The sequence below is a fragment of the Stenella coeruleoalba genome (assembly GCF_951394435.1).
Source record: "Stenella coeruleoalba genome assembly, chromosome: 7".
Lineage (NCBI taxonomy): Eukaryota > Metazoa > Chordata > Mammalia > Artiodactyla > Delphinidae > Stenella > Stenella coeruleoalba.
Window position 1 is genome coordinate 63712056 of NC_137153.1, and position 22335 is coordinate 63734390.

At 36.8% G+C, this 22335-nt stretch overlaps 1 protein-coding gene across 13 annotated transcripts in view; it reads left to right on the plus strand.

Moving 5' to 3' along the window:
* Positions 1 to 22335, plus strand: part of PTPRD (protein tyrosine phosphatase receptor type D) — a 2135645-nt gene that overhangs the window by 889850 nt on the left and 1223460 nt on the right. Inside the window, exon 1 of one of the 13 annotated variants that reach the window (XM_079926371.1) lies at positions 13806 to 13963. The exons of the other annotated variants lie outside the window; for them this stretch is intronic. The gene's annotated coding sequence lies outside the window, so the exon portion shown is untranslated. Of the gene's footprint in view, positions 1 to 13805; positions 13964 to 22335 lie in introns of those variants that run through there. 13 annotated transcript variants of the gene reach the window in all.

The window sequence follows — 22335 nt, forward strand, 5'->3', positions numbered from 1 at the left end:
GGTTTTTATTCAATTTGTTAATATGGTGTATCACGATTGATTTGTGTATATTGAAGAATCCTTGCATCCCTGGGATTAATCCCACTTGATCATGCTGTATGATCCTTTTAATGTGTTGTTGGATTCTGTTTGCTAGTATTTCATTGAGGATTTTTGCATCTATAGTCATCAGGGATATTGGTCTGTAATTTTCTTTTTTTGTAGTATCTTTGTCTGGTTTTGGTATCAGGGTGATGGTGGTCTAATAGAATGAGTTGGAGAGTGTTTCTTCCTCTACGGTTTTTTGGAAGAGTTTGAGAAGGATGGGTGTTAACTCTTCTCTGAATGTTTGAGAGAATTCCTCTAGAAGCCATCTGGTTCTGGACTTTTCTTTGTTGGAAGATTTTTAATCACAGTTTCAAATTCATTACGTGGGAGTGGTCTGTTCATATTTTCTGTTTCTTGCTGGTTCAGTCTTGGAAGGTTATACCTTTCTAAGAATTTGTCCATTTCTTCCAGGTTGTCCATTCTATTGGCATAGAGTTGCTTGTAGCAGTCTCTTAGGATGCTCTGTATTTCTGCGGTGTCTCTTGTAACTTCTCCTTTTTCATTTCTAATTTTATTGATTTGAGTCCTCTCCCTCTTTTTCTTGATGAGTCTGGCTAATCATTTATCCAATTTTGTTTATCTTCTCAAAGAACCAGCTTTTAGTTTTATTGATGTTTGCTATTGTTTTCTTTGTTTCTATTTCATTTATTTCTGCTCAGATCTTTATGATTTCTTTCCTTCTGCTAACTTTGTGTTTTGTTTGTTCTTCTTTCTCTAGTTCCTTTAGGTGTAAGGTTAGATGGTTTATTTTAGATTTTTCTTGTTTCTTGAGGCAGGCTTGTATAGCTATAAACTTCCATCTTAGAACTGCTTTTGCTACATCCCATAGGTTTTGGATCGTCGTGTTTTCATTGTCATTTTTCTCTAGGTCGTTTTTGATTTCCTCTTTGATTTCTTCAGTGATCTCTTGGTTATTTAGTAACTTATTGTTTAGCCTCAATGTGTTTTTGGTTTTTCCTTTTTTTCCCCTGTAATTCATTTCTAATCTCATAGCGTTGTGGTCAGAAAAGATGCTTGATATGATTTCAATTTTCTTAAATTTACTGAGCCTTGATTTGTGACCCAAGATGTGATCTGTCCTGGAGAATGTTCTGTGTGCAGTTGAGAAGAAAGTGTAATCTGCTGTTTTGGGATGGAATGTCCTATAAATATCAATTAAATCTGTCTTGTCTATTGTGTCATTTAAAGCTTCTGTTTATTTATTTATTTTCATTTTGGATGATGTGTCCATTGGTGTAAGTGAGGTGTTCTAGTCCCCCACTATTATTGTGTTACTGTCGATTTCCACTTTTATAGCTGTTAGCAGTTGCCTTATGTATTGAGGTGCTCCTATGTTGGGTGCATATATTTTTATAATTGTTATATCTTCTTGGATTGATCCCTTGATCATTATGTAGTGTCCTTCCTTGTCTCTTATAAAATTCTTTATTTTAATGTCTATTTTATCTGATATGAGTAATGCTACTCCAGATTTCTTTTGATTTCCATTTGCATGGAATATCTTTTCCCATCCCCTCACTTTTAGTCTGTATGTGTCCCTAGGTCTGAAGTGGGTCTCCTGTAGACAGCATATATATGGGCCTTGTTTATGTGTCCATTCAGCAAGCCTGTGTCTTTTGGTTGGAGCATTTAATCCATTCATGTTTAAGGTAATTATTGATATGTATGTTCCTATGACCATTTTCTTAATTGTTTTGGGTTTGTTTTTGTAGGTCCTTTTCTTCTGTCGTGTTTCCCACATAGAGAAGTTCCTTTAGCATTTGTTGTAGACCTGGTTTGGTGGTGCTGAATTCTCTAACTTTTGCTTGTCTGTAAAGCTTTTGATTTCTCCATCGAATCTGAATGAGATCCTTGCTGGGTAGAGTAATCTTGGTTGTATGTTCTTCCCTTTCATCACTTTAAGTATATCATTCCACTCCCTTCTGGCTTGTAGAGTTTCTGCTGAGAAATCAGCTTTTAACCTTATGGGAGTTCCCTTGTATGTTATTTGTCATTTTTCTCTTGCTTCTTTCAGTAATTATTCTTTGTCTTTAATTTTTGCCAGTTTGATTACTATGTTTCTTGGCGTGTTTCTCCCTGGGTTTATCCTGTATGGGACTTGCTGTGCTTCCAGGACTTGGGTTGCTATTTCCTTTCCCATATTCGGGAAGTTTTCGACTATAATCTCTTCAGATATTTTCTCTGGTCCTTTCTCTCTCTTCTTCTTTTTCTGGGACCCCTAGAATGCAAATGTTGTTGCGTTTAATGTTGTCCAAGAGGTCTCTTAGGCTGTCTTCATTTCTTCTCATTCTTTTTTCTTTATTTTGTTCCACTGCAGTGAATTCCACCATTCTGTCTTCCAGGTCACTTGTCCGTTCTTCTATCTCAGTTATTCTGCTATTGATTCCTTCTAGTGTAGTTTTCATTTCAGTTATTGTATTGTTCATCTCTGTTTGTTTGTTCTTTAATTCTTCTACGTCTTCGTTAAACATTTCTTGCATCTTCTCGATCTTTGCCTCCATTCTTTTTCCAAGGTCCTGGATCATCTTCACTAACATTATTCTGAATTCTTTTTCTGGAAGGTTGCCTATCTCCACTTCATTTAGCTTTTTTTCTGTGGTTTTATGTTGTTCATTCATCTGGTATATAGCCCTCTGCCTTTTCATCTTGTCTGTCTTTCTGTGAATGTGGTTTTTGTTCCACAGGCTGCAGGGTTGTATTTCTTCTTTCTACTGCTGTCTCCCCTCTGGTGGATGAGGCTATCTAAGAGGCTTGATTGGAGGGACTCTGTATTTTATTTTTTATGAAACAATAATAAATGGGAATGTTTCCTTAATTTCTCTTCTGACGGTTCATTGTTAGTGTATAGAAATGCAACATATTAATATATGTATATTAATTTTGTATGTATTTTGTATATATTTTGTATATATTGTATTTTAATATTAATTTTGTATTCTGCAACTTTACTACATTCATCTGCAAACAGTGACTGTTTTTCTCCTTCCTTTCCAATTTGGATTCCTTTTATTTCTTTTCTTCTCTGATTGCTGTGGCTACGATTTTCAAAATTATGTTGAATAAAGGGGCAAGACAGGGTATCCTTTTCTTGTTCCTGATCTTGGAGAAAATGTTTTCATCTTTTCACCTTCAAGTATGATGTTAGCTGTGGGTTTGTGTTAAATGGCCTTTATTATGTTGAGGTATGTTCCTTTTCTGCCAGTTTTCTGGAGAGTTTTTATCATAAATAGATGTTGAATGTTATGAAAAGCTTTTTCTGCATCTGCTGAAATATTCATATGATTTTTATATTTCTATTTGTTAATGTGGTGTATCACATTGATTGGCTTTTGGGTATTGAAAAATCCTTGCATTACTGGAATAAATTCCACTTGTTTATGGTGTACAATCCTTTTAATGTATTGTTGGATTCAGTTTGTTAGTATTTGTTTTTAGGATTTTTGCATCCTCAGTGATATATTGTTCATCAGTGATATTGCCCTGTAGTTTTTCTTTTGTGTGTGTGTGTGTGTGTGTGTGTGTGTGTGTGTATGATATCTTTGTCTGGTTTTTGTATCAGGGTGATGCTGGTGTCATAGAATGAATTTGGAAGTGTAGCTTACTCTGCAGTTTTTTGGAACAGTTTCAGAAGGATGGGCATTAACTCTTTTCTAAATGTTTGGTAGAATTCATCTATGAAGCCATCTGGTCCTGGACTTTTGTTTGTTGGCAGTTGTTAAATTACCGATTGTTTCATTACTGGTAATTGGTCTGTTCATATTTTCTTTTCTCCTGATTCAGTTGTGAGAGATTGTACCTTTCTAAGAATTTGTCCATTTCTTCTAGGTTGGCCTTTTTATTGGCATATAGCTGTTGGTAGTAGTGTCTTATCTTTTGTATTTCTATGGTGCCAGTTGTAACTTCTTTTTCATTTCACATTTTATATTTTATCTTTAAAGCAACTCTTGGGAATAGACATTATTATCCTCATTTTACAGGTGAGGAAACTGAAGCATGAGGTTAAGTAACTCCCCCAAACTTCCCCAGTGGAAGAGTCAAGATTCAAACCTAACTTTACAGAAAGCTATATTCATTGTTTTCATTACTCCACGGCTGAAATGCAAGATAGTGAAGGTTGTTTTAACTGGCTTATAAGTCTTTATTCAGACCAAATAATTCGAAAAAGATAATTCTCAGAACAACTGAAGCATAGAGGCAGAGATTGAACTAGTGTCATGAATGAGCATACTGGATATTTGATTTCTGGTGTGTTAAGTCAACTAACAGAAAAGCCCAGAGAAAGCAAAAAGCTTTGCTGTTCCCCTATTTCCTCCTTTTTTCCTTCCCAGTTTCAGCCATTCCTCACTGCTTGAAACCTCCCCCTTTCCTACACAGGTTAAATCCAAAATGTCAGGAGGGTTAAATATGGCTAAAACAATACATACTTTCTACCATACCAAATAGATCTATGTAAATATTTTTATGAGTAAAATTTTACTCATTTGTATTTCTTGAATAAAGTGGAATGCTTACGTTTATTTTGGAAAAAAATCTTTGAGGGACAAGCAGTTTGAAAAACAAACCCTTGTGATACATAAATTGTCCTGTCAAAATTAATGACTTTGGCAGAATTACTAAGTAGACAGTAGAATTTACGCAATGATATTGAAAGGCATATGAGTTTCACTGATATAATTCTTGAGGAGACAATGGTAAAATTAAGGCAAAATTGGTTCCAAAATAAAACATCAATTTTAGAAAACTAGGATTTATTGTGTTTGGAAACTCATGGTAAGAGTTTTGTGAAGAGCATCTTTATGTATTACTAAAAGAGACTATTATCTAAGCACAATCATTCATATAGCTTCCGATTTGGATTTGGCAGTGATCCAGTGATACCATTTTGATAGACAAAGCAAGTGGGGCTTTTCCGGCCATTTAATTTAGAAAAATAGATTTTGTTAGTTTTATTCTCCTTTCTATTTTCTATAATATGTTTAAAAGAGAGGATAGGATTACTTTCATATGGAGAGAACACAAAGGAAAGATCCACTATCCCATCTATCAACTACAGTTGCCTAGAGCACTCTTTGCATAATGAAGAAACATATTTTCTTGTATTCAACCTACTCATTCTAGAATCATCTCCATTGTAACAGGGAAGGATGGAAAAACTGTTTTCCTAACAGTCCTGGTGTTACAAATCCAATTTGAGTTTAGTGATCGATACCCCATATTCTTTTTTAACTTAACTCTGCAAAGCCTAGAGATTTTTATGTGACTGGCTGTGATTAAATGTAAGTCTGTGATTTCTACATGTTGCACTTTGTCAACAAGATACTCTTAGAATCCTCATCAGAGGATTTCCCTGTATAAAAATCTCCAGGCCTCTGTCACACAGGGTTCTGCAAAGCACATTCTAGACCATGTGGTCTGAGGAATGCCTACTTCAAAATTCCCTGAGGAATTAGTTTAAAACTGCAAATTTCTTGGCTTCCTCCATAATCTACCAACTCAGATCTCTCTCACATGGGAATTCACATTTTAGCAAACTTTGCTATAATTCTTATACATACAGAAATTTGGGAACTGACGTTCTGAGTTTGAAGAATAAAAGGCAGCTTATTCTAGGGACAAGATAATGGACTCTGAAGTCTCAAAGACCCAGATTTTGTCCTACTAACAAGTTAGAGCATTCTCTTGCAGCACACAAGCTGTGTAACCCTAAGTGCATTGTTCAGACTCTGTGAGCTCCAGTTACCATATATGTAAAATGGGGATAATAATGCCTGTCTTGCAAGGTTGTGTCTAGGATACAGGAAGCAAACAATATGTGTGTGTGTGTGTGTGTGTGTACAGTGCTTTAAGTGTCTTTAAAGCATGGCACTTTTATTTACTGCTGTATGTGGGTTTTTTTAAGCCCACACTTATCTAGTAACATAGTTTATTTTCTTTACTTTTATATAATCTATTATCATTTCTAGTTGTGAGGTTGCTTAGTTCATTGGGTTAAAAGTGAATCCCTTTCCATCTTCACCTGCCCTTCATTTCATTTGAAGAAAGGTTTGTGGAAACTTAATGGTCTTTTTTGTGTGTGTGTGAAATGCTAGGAAAGATTTGAGCCTATCCTGTTACTTAGACAACTGATTACACCATTACATGCTGCAATTACAATTAAAGATTTTCAGCTGATGAAAGGCATATTCACTGCGTTTTCATTACCTGATGTTTCCTTGCCAACACTCAAGAGTATCATGATTTTGATGAAGCAAAAGCAACTCAAGAAGCTATATTTGCTCAGTAACATCAACAGAACAATTCAAGGAGCCCATTGCAATTCCCTTCTGCCCCATTGAATTTTTCCACCGAGCTATTTTAAGCTGTAGTTTTTGTTATTACCTCATAGAATTTGTTAGCTGCCAAAATCATTAGTAATTTCTGCTGATCCAGCATGGTCTGTGTGAAGCATCATACCCTGTTAGGCACGTAGAGGAGTTTGGGTAGTAAACCAGTTAGCTTTGGTCTTAAGTTGACTCAGACCAGATCAGTCCATTCAAATCACTTAGTGCCAGCATTGGCTGGCATATAATGTGCTTGCCTTAAGTATCTGTTATTTACAACAGCCTCTCAGCTATAGCAGAATCAGACAAATGGCCCAGGGCCAAAGGATACACCCTTAAAATTCCTTTCTTTCTCCTTTTTGACTTCTTGCTTCCTGGCATCACCCCTTGGCTTCTAAGCCTTATAAATGGCATCAAGACCAATCACCATTCTGATTAAAATGGTTCATTTTAAATCATCCCTTTTATGTAATTGCCTAATGCTAGAATATGATTTTTTTTAATGCTGAGAAACTTGATGCCTCCTAAGGATCTACCTTCTGTGTAGAATATGCTTAATAAAAAGCTCTTCCTCCCTGCTACAGTTATGGTGAGTTATGACTCTGCTCCAAGTAACAGAAAACCTGATCTAAACTGTCCTAAATAAAATGGTGATTTATTGCCCCAACTAAATGAAAAGTGCAAAGGCTTCAGGCATGGCAGAATATAGAGATGAAAAACAATGTCATTGGGCCCTTGTTCCTTACTCATGGTCTCCCAGTTCTGCTTCATTGCTAGCAGACAGGCTTTCTTCTCTAAATTCATAAAATAGTTGCTCTTGCCCTAGGATCTCACATTGGCTTCTCTTCAAAAACTTCAGGAAACAGTGCCAACCACTGTTTGAGCATTCCTAGCAAAATTCATCTTGAACGTCATTGGCTATATCCAGATCATATGCATGTCACTAAGCCCATCATTCTGGAAAGGAATGGGGTGCTTTGGTTTATTTCAACAAGTACACATCTGCCTTTGCCTTAAGGTTGATTTTCCCTACTTATACCTTCTGGGCTGAAAGTGCTGGGACAGGTCTCTGAGAAGAAATCAAAGTTCAGTTACCAAGAGAAGAGGAAACAAATGAGGGAAATGTCTTTTTCCTTATAGTTGTACAAAATTTACCTTCTTAGAAACTCCTCTCATTAATTCATAATTGAGTGCTTACACTCTACACAACAAAGCCTATTTATGTTTTCTCTGTGACCTGTCAATTCTTGAAGAAACAATGATGTTCTTTCTCCAAGCTGTAAGAAATTTAGGGTGAGTAGTTAATGTAATAGTTTCACTTAAATTTTAATACAAATTTAAGTTGAATTCACCAAAGTTTAGTGTATGGAACAATGGATCTAATCCCTGGAAGTATATCAGAATTACTTGATAGAGCACTGAAAAAAGTAAATATGCCTGTGTATAAATCACACCAGATCTCCCAACCCAGAATTTAGAAGGATGCTGCAGCGGCGAATATACAATACTTTTCAAAGGCTTCACAGTAATTGTCATCCACAATTTTATTTATAAAACGCTGGCCTCTGTAGAATGAGAGAAATGATACACTATTCTTCTCTGTCTGGCCAGATAGTAGCAAAAGGCTTTTACCTAATACAAAGTACCGTACTTCAGAGAGACAGAGATAAATATAGCCCATTCATAGGGAAATGACCAGGGTAAAACTATATCTTCTGAGAAACAGAAGGAACTGCCCACAAAGATAATAAGAATAGACAGGTAGAAGGAAAAAAAAATCAGTATTTCCAGGAACTGTTTCAGAAAAACGTTGGTATTCATTTATCCATTCATTCAAGTAAAATTTAATGAGTGCAAAGTATGTACCAGGCACTAAGCTAGTTGCTAATATATTTTTTAACATCTTTATTGGAGTATAATTGGTTTACAATGGTGTGTTAGTTTCTGCTGTATATAAAGTGAATCAGCTATACATATACATATATCCCCATATTGCCTCCCTCTTGCGTCTCCCTCCCACCCTCCCTATCCCATCCCTCTAGGTGGTCACAAAGCACCGAGCTGATCTCCCTGTGCTATGCGGCTGCTTCCCACTAGCTATTTTACATTTGATAGTGTATATATGTCCATGCCACTCTCTCACTTTGTCCCAGCTTACCCTTCCCCCTCCCAATGTCCTCAAGTCCATTCTCTACATCTGCATCTTTATTCCTGTCCTGCCCCTAGGTTCTTCAGAACCATTTTATTTTTTAGATGCTAATATTAAAGTGATGAATAAAAGCAGTTGTGGGGTCTGCTTCATGGATCTTACAATATAAGACTGAGACAGATATTACATAGTTCGGTGTTTTTGCCTGTAGATCCCAAACAAAGTGGTTTAATAATTAGAAAATTATTAACTCATAAAATTGTTAGTATAGATGTAGGGAACGGTTTGAGGTTGAATGATTAAATGGCTCAGTGACATCTACTCTGCCACCTTTGATGTTGGCTTCATCCTCAAGCTGGTTACAGTCTGTCTAATGCACTTTCAGACTATGCGTAAACTCAAAGTGTCCAGAGGAAAAAGAAGACTGTCTCTCCTTTTGTCTACAGACAGTGAAGACAAGATTCTCAGAAGTCCCCTGTCAGTTTAGTTTTCTTCTTATATCTCATAGGCCATACACACACACACACACACACACACACACACACACACACACACGCACGCACACCCTTTTATCCATTATTGTGATAGAGGGAAGGAATTATGATGATTGGCTTAAACTATTATAGATTACACAGATGCTGAGAAAGAACCAAAATGTCTGCTACAAACTTTAATCAATAAATTACAGAAATAGACTAAAAAGTTACAAAATGTGAAAGATCCTATGCCATGTTTGAAAGCTTCTACTAGAGAAACATGATATTTAAAAAGATTTTCCTGAGGAACTTAAGCAGAGATTAAGAAAATGAGTAACATTTGAACGAATAAGGAGCAGACAGAGGTGTTTCTGCCAGAGAGAAGAACATGTGAAAAATGCCCTGTGGCTGGACAGTAAAGAATCAGAGAACAGTGGAGCCATAGAGATATCAGTCCTCCTGCTGTAAATGGGACCCAGAATGAATAAGGGGAGAAGAATGAGAATTTTTCAAGGTGAGAGATGATAACACTTTGACTTGAGTATTATGATAAAAATTTAGAGAGGTGCCTGGTATCTATTCAGAGGAAAACTTGACAAGACTTGAGGTGGATTTGATTGGTTTGTGAGTAATGTTTCAGGGAACAAGGAAATGTATGCCGTTTACAGTGACTTTGGGTTTCAGGCTTGCTGAAGTAACTGGTAGCCGGGTTTAGGACTGTACAGTGAGAAGTGATAGAGGATCCGAAGGAGTGGCAACAAGGCTAAGAGGTTACAGAGGCACTGCATTAGTGCTCTTTAAAAAATTTGCCAAAAGCCTGGCAAATGTCTTCTCTCCACTGTAAAAACATAACCAATCTGCTTGTCATAGTCCCCAGAATTCAGTGAATTCTCTTGGCCCAAGTGAAATAATGAAGTGCCCAGACAGGAGCCGTTTCCAAACGTAGCACAGAACCTTGCAACTAAGTTTGGGGGCACTCAGTGGAGGAAGAATGATCTATCCTGAGACACCCTCAGCCAAGAACTGGGCAAAATCTTCCAGTAGCAAATGGTAGGAGGCATATAACTAATACATAGTAGGTCCTCAGTATCATTTGAAAGCATAAATCATTCACATACATCGTAAGGCGTTTTTCCCCTCAGTTTGTATGGATGATCTCATGTCTTGAAGAAGAAAAACCCCACAACTTGATTCCAATTTGCATGCTACAGATGTCATACTTAGCCGAAGAGAGAGGGACACTGTTTAGTTGGTCTAATCCATCCTGTAGAAAACTAATAACGTGTTCTCTTGTTCAGACACTAAACATCATTCACTCAGTATATTGTTAGACATCAAATACCATCCAATCCATCCATTCATTTGCATTTCACATTTCCTCATTTTATTTTAAATCTCCTCTTTTCATCCTACAGTTTTACACAATCGTACCTCTCTAACTGGTTATCCCACAATGTAGCTAACATTCAAAGTAGCACAAGTACTCAACACTATGTTGTAATCTTCACTCTGTTGGAACTGGTACTTAGTGTTCCCATTAACACAGCTGGAAGCTATACATGTAACTCTGTACTCATTCAAATGAGGGTATAGATGCAGTGTGCACAGAAACCCATTCTGAAATCAGGTATTGTGATTTGTGAGCTTTTTAGAATTGACTGCTTTTAGATTGTATCTTTTGACTAGATAGAAACTACTGCTGTGAAATATATCAGTTTATAATGTTCATATTTTGGTGATTGTATTATGAAATCACCTGGGAAAGATGTGACCAAACGTTTATTTCCTTCCTTTTATGGTACAGGCAATTGTGAGAATTTAAATAGTTAGCAAGTTGATTGTTCTTATAGTCATCACAAACACACACACACACACACACTCATTTGATGTAATAAATGATCACAATTAGTGTTTTTTATTAACATTGTTCTCGTCTATTGCTTAATCCCTGAGTTGCTCAGATATTTCTAGCATTGAAATTTATAACCCCCTCCTCCTTATCTCATTTCTTATGAGAAGATAAAAGATATATTAAGGCATCCACACAAGTATAACTGTGCTTAATAATCTTGGGAATGTTTCAATGTGAAATAGTTGTGTCTTTTCTCTATGCTGGAGCCATATTACATTCTGGACATTTTTGTCCCCGTTTCCTTTTCTTTTTTTTGAATCCCTTCAAACTTTTATGTTTATTCCTCTAGGAGATCCCATTTGGAAGCAGTTTTAAACTTTAAAAGCAGCAAGCAACTTTGGTAACTGGGGCTATTGTTTCATATGCCCAACAATTATTTATTGAGCATCTACATACCAATCATGGTTCTAAGTGCTGATGATACAGCATTGAACAAAACAGAAGAAGATAATCTTTGCATTAGTGGAGTTTATAGGAAATTGGTTTCACATTACAGCAAAAGAAAAAAAGATGGGGGGCAATGTCCAGAATATGGAGCTCCAATATGTAAAAGTAGAAGAAATTCATTTTAGTTTGATAATGGATGTCATGAACAATATCAAGAAATGAAAAAAAGACACTAACATTTATTGATTAGCTATTATTTACCAGATATCATAACAGGTGTTTTCAAGTATTTTAATAGGCACAGAAGTTTCAATATAATCAGCCTAGGTTTCTGATACATTTGTATGTGAACAGAGTTTTGACACATATGAATTTGATAGGGAGAATCATCTTACTTTGGTGATCTAGACATTTTTCCCATATAATTTAAGCTGCTTTTGTCAAGATGAACATATTGCTGACTGTTGATATCTAGCATTCTTTAAATAAGTAAAAGTAAAATAAAAAGATTAAGATCTGATTATACTGTATTTCATAAAGGTTCATATTCAGATAATATGTTTTCTTCTTCAGTGATAGTTAAAGGGGAAATATTAGCCTTGTAGACTCCCAATTCTGACTTAGTCATGTGTTTGTGCATGGTTGTTTGTGTGTGGAATGTTGTATGTACATAAAGTCTAGTTATGCTAATGATTTGCACTGGAGAAGACAATACAGATTCTGAGAATATTCTTAAGTAAAATAAAACTTCCTAAATTTCAATTTCAGTTTGTCTTCTCTAAAAATGTCTCTGTGATTGGTATAACAGATTTCCTCCTGTTCTAAGTTTATTGAGCCTTACCCTTTAACTCTCATAAGAGAACCTACAACCTTCAGGAAACATTTTTATTTATTTGTTTCCTTCTAAGGATGTGGATAATGAGATCACATAAACCAGACTGGGCTCAGGGAGTGGGGCAGGTACTCCTCACTTTCAATAGCTGTAAATAAGTAATAACTCCCTTAATCTCTTTGAACCTTATTTCTATATGCAGTGGTAATGCAAGGAATTCATATCTGTGCTGTTTTGAAGTAATGCTTATTTGGGAGTAGTTTGGACTATGAAGGGTTCAGAGCATGCTACACCAAAATATGCTGCTTTGGCATACTGAGTACTTTGAGCTGAAGGCACCTAAGAAATTACAGATTCAGGAAGGTCTCTGTGACCTCCCACTTTCTAATTAAAAGCAAGTCATAAAACTTCCCATGAGAAAGTTGCATTTCCTCTACCAGGAAGAGAAGGGTATTCTTATCACTAAGACTGGGAGTCAAAATGTGTACAAATAAATCCATTAAAATAATCCTTATTTATATTAGTTTCCCCCATATGCTTCCTAGTCACCATCCCACAGTTTACTGCCCCTGCCCAAGCTGTCCCATCTTATCACACCCCCATAATTTATCATGCTATGTTTAGAAAAGTATGTAAGCTTTGGGGCCTAATAACTTCTTTCTTTTGAAGTTCTTTCTTCCTTTTGAAGACTCCATGTGCACATAGAAATATTAAATAAAATTTGGACATTTTTTTTTTTCCTCTTAAGACGTTTTATGTCAGTATAACTCTTAGGCCCACCCACAGAACCTAGGAGGATAGAAAGGCATTTTTCCTCCATACATAGAACTATATTTTGATGCAATCTTTGGTAACTCCTTACTTTCTTCAGCATAAAGTTCAAATGCTTCAGTAAACGTTATGTTGAACTTCCTCATCCACTGACCATAACCTTTCTTTCTGATTCTATCTTTTCTCCCATACCTTCCCAGCAGGTCATGTTTGCCAAGGACTCCCTTTGTTCCTTGGTTCTGACATTCCCTCTACAGAAATGCTTTCCTTCCTTTAGACCTAACAGTGCCTTCTCATTCATCAGTGTCTTGCAGAAAATCACATCTTCTGGAAATTCTTTCACAACCTTCTAGTCTCTCATAGTGCCACAATTATGTCTTTATATCTGTACCTATATAACTGTCTCATTGTTGGTATAGTTTATCAGGCATCCTTTTGAGCATCCTGGTGAAACCTCTGAGGTCAGGGTTTTATGTCCCACATAGTGATTGGAGAGCTCCAATAGTAAAAGGCATGTTGAAATGAAAAATGAGGCAAACCAACATTGTATTAATTCCTTACTGTCATAATGTTATTTTATTCCTAGTATCTTTTGTATTGGAATGACTGATCTGAAAGTGTTGAAAGGAATTCACTTTACTATGAAAACAAACTCTATTTCCATTATAAACTTTAGTTTTTATATCATTTTGATGAACTTCTTGCAGAGAATTAGTGTCATCATTGTACTCTTATTGAGGTATAATGATTTATCTTTCCCAATTACTTATGTTTTCCAATAATTAAAAGTTTGCTTGAACTGCCCAGCAGATGGCTGAATCTAGCTGTTTGTTATTGTGGTGTAAATGAGGCTCTGAATGTTTTTCTATTGTAAGAAGATGCTCTCTGCTAATTTTAGATGATTGTTTTTATGCTTTGCTGTGCCTAGTGTCATCAACAACAGACAGAAGATGCACTTAGAATACACAGATGACAACCTGTTCCTTTGATTATGTTACCTGGCTTGTCTGCGTCTGCACTGGGATAGGGGTGAGGCTGATCTCCTTGGTCTGCATTTAATTCCGTAACATAAGCCTGAAACCTGCTGAATGTTGCAGACTGTGTTTTAAAAAAATTAGAAAAAACCCTATTATTCGAAAAAAGGAATGCTGCGTGGAGAACTAAGTGAGCCAAGGAAAACTGTTGCATTTTGCTTTTAATCCAGAGGAGTCAAACCTAACATTTGAAAGTTTAACTTCTGCCATTTGTTTATATGCAGTCGGTACATGCCAAGTGGAACCCTTGATATAGTTTATACAGGCTATGACTGTGGTCATTCCTTTAGCTGCATCTTGCTGTATATTAATTTTCATGGATTAGTAGAATTTTATACCTTGGAGAATAATTAAGGATGATAGTCTAGACCTTACTGGTTTTTTTGTTTGTTTGTTTGTTTGTTTGTTTTTTAATGAATGAGGCAACTTCTCAAAGACAACACAGCTAAGAAGTAACAGAACAGGGAATTAACCCTTTGCCCATGTGATTACAAATGCTCCAGTCTTAATCTTTAGTTGCTTCAAAATGATGACAGAGTCAAATATGCTTCTTTATAGTCAGCTGCCCGTTCACTCAACACATAGAAAACGAGAAGGACTTATGCACTTTGCATCTATTTCTACTATTGTATTTTACTGCCTTTTAGTAACTTATTTTCTAATTATTCAGATTTGATTCTTTATTTTCAATCAACAATACGTATTGAACACTCTTTATATATATTTTAGACTCTAAGGAGAAAAAGTTGTACAAAATCTAATTCCTGACTTTAAAATGTCTACAGTCTTATTGGAAACATTAGGCATATACGCAGATAGGTATAATAAAATGAACATTGAATATTGTGAAATCACTTTATTGCAAAGTCTCTACTGTTTGGAATATGACAGTGAAGTACCATTATTTTCCAGTCACTGTCTTTCTTCCAGGTTTTATGTACTGCCTCCCTGTTTTGGAGCAGCTCTTAGTGGCATTTTGCTCTGATTTCATAAATTGCTAGCTGCTTTGGGTTAATAGAAGTTTCTTATTTGAGTGTTTGAGGCTAATCTTGGTGCACTTTTAAAATGTCAAGATCCATTCGTGTCTCCTCTCCTCCCTTTCCTCACTGCAGCCTAGTGCGATAGCTTCAGTGACTTAAAGTGGGAGGTGTGGGGAAAGTGGGACTTGGGTTTGGACCTTAGAAGCCGTCTGTCCCTTGCCTTCTCTTCTATGTTAAGGGGATAAAATCGGGAAAAGAGCAAACATCTCCTTAGGTGACTGTGGTAAGGATGAACTCTTCTCCTTTGCTATCCGAAACTAATGGCCAGCAAATTGTATACAACTGAAATGACAATGAGTGGCAACCCCAAACCTGTCTCCATGAAGAGGAGCTCACCTCTGCTCAATTCCCTTCAGAATTTGCAAGACATGTAAGAATAGACCAAGCACCACTCCTGACTGACCCTCTGCTGCCGCATCTCCCCTGTTGCTTGGGTCTCCCTGAAAGACCATAGCCTCCCATCCCAATCCCAGTCTCCTCCTGGAATAACTCTCAGATCCAGGGAGGGGCACATGCAGAGGCTATCTTTCTTGCTCCCCAGGAACTAGAGACAAAAGTCAGGCAGCAGCCTTCACTGACACCTTCTTACAAGTCCCTCACTTTGTCAGGTCGCACTCATTCTCATTTTCCCAGCTCTTATGCTACGTGAGGAGATAAGAATACTGCCTACTCAGACATCCACTGAGAACCAGAATGTTATCTTCTTCCTGTAAGCTCCCCAAATTGCTTTGAATGATTCTCTCAAAGCATCCTCCCTCCAACACTTTCAATTTAGGAGGGGAATCAACCCATTCCTTTCCCCAAAAGGCCTTTTCTTCCCTTCTTACCTCTCTGTCACGTGGCATAGGGAGGGGGGCAGGCACAGGGGGTGGGGTGGTGGTAGGCACTGCAGTCAGTTCTCCGATCTGTCACCTCTCAGCAAGACTTCTGTGGAGGAGGCTGTCCCTCAGGATTATTGGATCTTGGAACTTAAAAAGCTAAAGCATTTTGTGCTTTTAATTTCTCATCTATAGACTTTAGCTGAAAGTATAAAAACCTCCTAAAATTCCAGTTGATATCCTATTACAAGTGCAACAATAAAAATGCAGAGGAAGTTCTTTAGGAAGTTTTTAAAGAAGAAGCCACACTTCCAATTAGGAAGCCATCCTGAAATAAAGGAAGAGGCATTTAAGATGATTCATGATTACTGATATATAGTTAAAAACAGTTAAGTAAATATATCAATAGTTAATAAAGTTAAATAAGTATACATGCCCATACAGATATGTAAAGGTAGATAAAAATATATCTCTAAATATATCCATTGTATGTATATGCATACATACAATGATTTTAATATTTAAAGTATATATGTAAAGTTCATAGAGCTCTTGCAATTATATAATCCTGGAAAAATCTGGAAAGCTAGCTAGTAAATTATTATTAGTACTTACCTCTAGGGAAGATTGCTGAGGAGAAGGTAGAAATTGGGGACTTTTGTTTCATTCAGTATTTCTTAACGAAGATAGTAATTTTTACTCTGTGTCCTTAATTTTTTCAAACTAAAATATCTGGAATAAGATTTTTTGCCAAGGAAAATGACAGTATTCAGACTATGTTTTAGGAACTTCCAGTGGAAACTGTGTGCAGACCCTGAAGACCAATGAATGGCATGGTGAGGAGGCAAAGAGAGGTAGATCTTGAGAAATTATCGGAATTCCTTCTGAGGATGTGTGGGGAGAAATCAGAAATAGTCAACAGAAGAGGGGAACTGAAAAGTGGAAGCTGAGAGATGGTGGTAGTTTGGGACATGCTGACTTTGGGCTGCCCGTTGAATATAGAGTAAGCCATTGCAAGAGCAAAGCTAGGATGTGACCTGTCAGGCTTGGCCATAGACTTAGAAGTTACCACGTGTGCTCGGTAAAGCCTTTGCGGTGATTGAGGAAACCAGGGAGAAGCTACATAAAGACAAGAAAGAGAGAAAGAGTGCCAGTGAATGCCCGGATTTACATAATACAATGAGCACTTAACTAATGATTAATTAGTAGGCAAACTATTGAGAAACAATATAGCTGGGGGAATTAGCCAGGGAAATCACGTTAGAGGCTACGTGACAGTTTGTGCTCTTACCTTTTTGGATAATACATTCTTCTAGTGTTTTACTATTCCTACTTTGTAGTATCGTAGTAAGTTTTCTGACATTTTTTGAATGAATTAATGAACTGTTTTATCACGTATTTTAAAATGGACTCTGTGGTTTTCTCCCTTCTCCAACATATGCTTTCCCTTCTAACCTTTCTTAGAAACCTCTGCCTCTCCCCCTGTCTCCTGTGGTCTGAATTGGAAGAAATAGGAGAGGTTCAGATATTTAACAACTACACAGTGCAGTTTATTTGGTAAAATAGATTTTGTCTTTCACTTCATTAACAGAGACCTCACCCTCCAGACCCATCTTACTGAGAAGAGCTGTGTAAGCTGTGAAATTGTACCATTGCAAAGTGGTGCTTGGGTTTTAGAAAAAAAGCCCATCAAATTGGTTTCATTTATCTCTAGCTCTTTCATCATAGTGCCAATAATAAATTATTAACATAGCAAATGAATTGAATACAAACAAATCAGGCAGAGGAACTGACTAAAAGTGTACAACAAGCATGGCTTCTATAAAAGAGAGTTTAATTTTTCTTGAATCATGGAAAGTTCTGAGTCTATCTAACAGTATTCCCAAATTATCCTGAAATTCATATTAAGTTAATACGTTTATAAAAGTTTATGTCCTTCAACTTGTTTCTCCCATTGATTCCTCTGTCTCCTTCCACCCAATATCAATATAGTCATAATTTCATGGACAGTCAAACGGATTTGTAGTATGAATGTCTGAACTTGTGTCTATATGAGCACTTACTAGATAATTAATTTTGAGCAAGTCATTTTATTTTACCTCTGAAAATACTTTCTCTTCGCTACAATAGAAATTATGATCCCTACCTTACAGAGCTTGAATCAGTTACAAATTAAATATCATGTGCAAAATACTTAAGACTCATAAAACATGGTTCTCATCAGTGAGTTTTAAACACACATGAATCCATGTGAAATTTTAAAGAAAATTTACCCTTTTTCCCTCCTCTTTCCTTCCTTCCTTTCCCTGCCCCTTCTCTTCCTTTCTCTCTCTCTCTCTCTCTCTCTTTACTTTTTCTGTACTTTTTAATCAAATCCTTCAGCTATAAGTGCAAATACAGGTTTCATATTTGAAGTCATTGGAGATCAATTCTTCGTAATTCTTAAGTCTGAATCTGCATGTATGTGAATGTCTTCCTTTATTAGAAATTTCTTAAAACCCTTTGACTTGTTAGGCATTATGCTGGGTGCTGAGAAGCAGTAGGACATAAAATCTGGCAGAGCTTTATCTTTTAGTCTGCTTTGCAAGCTTCATTATAAAAATAGTCAGTGCTGTCAGTGCCCTACCCACACTGAAACACCGCAGTAACACATGCAGGTATTTGAGTTTTGTTTCATGAAAAATGCAGGCATCACCACTGGCAGGGGGAGGGGCACTAGAAACATCATGAATGTTTTCTCATTTTGAACTTCTATTTATTCTGGAGTGGGAATGGATGGGCTGTGGGCTGGTAGGCCTGATGAGGCCTGCCGCCTGTTTGGAAGATAGTCCTGTTGGAATGTGGCCATGCTCATTCATTTACCTATCTTCTGTGGCTGCTTTTGTGTTACAAAGGGAGAACCAAGTAACTGCAAAAAAAAAAAAAAATATATGGTCCTCAAAGCTGAAAATATTTACTGTCTAGCCCTTTACAGAAAAAGTCTATAAAGAAAAATCTCTCCATCAATTTCCATCAGAGTCCTGTCTTTCCAAACAAGTCAGCAGCATGTTAATGATTGGTTGGTTCTGTTCTTTCTACAATTAACTGTTCTTTATTCTACTGTTCGTCAAATAGAATCTACCCTGGCATTGCAGGTGAAGTGACTTCCAAAAATGATCTTGTAAGCTCTTTCTCTCTTAGTTACTGTAGCCCACACCATTTGTACAAAACCAAGGTTTCCTGTGGTCACACAAAATGGTGACTGCGTCAGACTCTGAACTCTTACGTTTTAAAATTTCTCTTCAATTTTGTTTTTTTCTCCAAAGGAGCAGTATTTGGTCAGGAAATCACCTCACTAATTCAGAGGAGCTGGTATTGTAGTGGAGTTTAAGAAGGAAGCCAGAGCTGCCTAAGGATGAAAACTGGCAGGAGAGCCCTGACTGCCACTGGGGCTACTCTGGGCCTCTCAGAGGGCATGCTCCAGGCTACCGTCAGCTCTGGGGATTCACGTCTCAGCAGAGCTGTGGACACTGTCCAGCAGGCTTCTCTTACTCTACTTGAGATCTGTTAACTACAGCATGTGATGCCTCTTCTCTGTCGACTTCCATAATCTCCGTAGCCTACGTGTCCTGTCTAGAACCCCATTGTAACCCATATATGAATTTAGATGGAGACGTTTTAGAGTGGAGAGAACATCGGGCAAAGATTAAGCAAAGACAAATCCAAACATATGGCACTTTATCAGCTGCTTAAGTAAGAAAAAGTTACTGTTAAAGTAACTTTTTTACAGTTTGATTTCCTTTTCTAGGGCTCAAAGTCATTATCATGGATTTAAGAGTCACTGAACAGTAGTGGTTATTTTTTGGCCCTACTAATCAGTAGACAATAGACAAATAACTATCTTTCCTACTTTTAACAATTCTTTTATATTTTATTGACCAAATTTTAGAGGAAACTTAATGAGTAACCCTAGGCTACATTGCTGATTACCAACAGAGCTAGACTAAATTCCAACTCCTCTTGGCTCTAAAATCTCTACTTTTTTCCCACTAATCTATCCAGTTTATATGTAACAACTGACCCTAAAGCAACATGACCAGAGTTCTGAAACTGTTAGAAGATTCCCATGTCTGATTGTCTTTGCAAGCACTGACTCAATCCTGCTGAAACATTTTTGAAATAATAAGTAAACTGGGCTTTTTAAAACTCTGGATTAGGTGTCAGTAAGCTGGACTCTGACAGTTACAGAACAATCACAGTAGTGAACCGGCAGAAGGGAAGAGAGTAGTGAATAATACTGTTTTAAAAAAAATAAAACGTCTTGTAAGCCAATGATAAAATATAATTTAATTAACTAAGACTTGCTTTTTCCACTACTGGGGATGAATATTTTCATTTTATATGTAACCATCATTAGACAAAGACTTAAATTGGCACTTAATTTATGACCCAGTATCACTGGTTGATCCCTGTCTGATTTGTTCTAATGCTCAGTGCTTTCCATGAGGATGGGTTCCTTGAGATGATATTCTTTATGAAGTTCCAGGCCCACTAAACTAGTTCCCCCTTTACCTTGGCTTTGAACTTTCACTTAAATGCTGTTGTTAGTTTGCTATTTCCCCCAAATTTTAGTTTTACCCACTTTATACCTAAGATAAATTGTGCACGGAATATACTGAAGAATGTTTGTAAGAAACACTGCTCCTTGAATGTAATTTTTTTTTAATCCATTAACTTATTTTCACAGAAAGATTCTCAATTTATAGTGCAATGCTTTTCAGACTTCAGTATGCATAAGATTCTAATTTGGTAAATCTGGGATGTGGCACAGGAATTTGAAGCTTTAACAAGCATCCAGATGGCAGCAGGTGGGTCATTGGACCATAATGGAATAAACCTTTAATTGGTTTCTGTATAATTTATATTCTACAGTGTGGCACAGTGCTAGGTATTTAGTAAGAAATGAATTGAATGGATAACTAAAAGTGCTAATAGAAACAGGGCAGTGTGAGGTATTCATTCACCCAGTGATTCATCATTTCAGTGCTCAGTGAGTAGCCATCATGTACTGGGTATTATAGTTGTGTGTGTGTGTGTGTGTGTGTGTATGGACATTATAATTAGAAAAAGGCACTTTGTACACACCCCATGCTTCCAGAGAACATGATGTCTACTGAGTGCATTGGGAAGAAAAAACATTTCATGATAATATTTAGGTGTTATTAAAGCTGTAAGTGCACAGAGAAGTGATAACAATTAAAAAATAGAAAAATAATGTTTTTCCTGTTATATAATTTTTATATTAGATGAGTTATGTGAAAGTAAGTTGGTAAATTGTAAAGGCAACATATATACAAATAATAATAAGTCTCTTCCCCTTTACAGAGATATTAAGGTCTCCCTAGTCCCATTCATTGTGTTGACTGAATGCTCAGCTCATCTCCCTTGTTCCATGGGGCAGCAAATTGGATCTCCCTCTCTGATTTTCCACAGAAGGAGGCATATGTCGCCTCTCTCTGTGGCATGAAATCTGCAGGACCTGGGACTGTATGCCAGTGACATTCTACCTGGGCTTTTAGAATCTTTTCCTTTGAGTTGCAGTAGCGATTCCATAATTGGTAGAGCTGCTGGAAGTGATAAAGACCCCTGTCTTGGGATGCCTGAGCAGAGTGTATCCCTTTAACAAGCATGTAAAATGCATACTGTGGTAGGGCGATCCTTAAAAATTGCCTCCCTGTATCCTTGTTATTTGAACACTATAAATATATTTTACCAGTACTTAGAATGGGCGGCATGAACTTTTTTTCTGGGATCCCAGTAACATCAAACTTTACATGTCAGTGGACTTGGAAATACTCATTGAACTTGCATAAGATTCATGGAAAGTACAACATACTGGAAATTTCAGTGACGAATTGCTAGGAGTTTTGGTTGACAAACACGTTAGTACTTTTTTCCTTTGAGATGTAGTAGTGCTTTATTTGTGTAGTATGTAAATGATGCAAAACAATGAGCAACAAAAGGAAGAAATGTTAATCTTGCGTATGTTAATCTAAGGGCTCATCTAGACTGTACGAGTGGAGACGTATCCAGCTCGACATTTTCCACCCAACGTGTCTAGTTCTGAAATTACTGCTTGATTTATATGTATCTTTGTGTGAAAAAATACGAAACGCAAAAAGAAAACCCTGTTTATGTTGACAGTCAGTACCCTGGGTTTTGTATTTAATGAGTGCTAAGCAGATAGAAACAGAGTTGAATAGAGCAGACCCAGGGGTCTGTTTTGAAAAACATCAGTCCTTTTTGTTCCCTATCCTATAAATGAGTCACATTAAATCATTCTTTGTCGCTGAATACTTTCCATGTAGATTCCATATTTTGAGAGACTTTATGGCTAGACGATTTTAGAAACTTTTAATAGGAATAGGTTGTAAAAATAAAACAAAACCCAAATAAAGGAAATGATCAGGGCCTTTCCAAAGCACCACTGGCAGCATGAGCAGTGTTTTCACGGCACCATCACAGTCTGC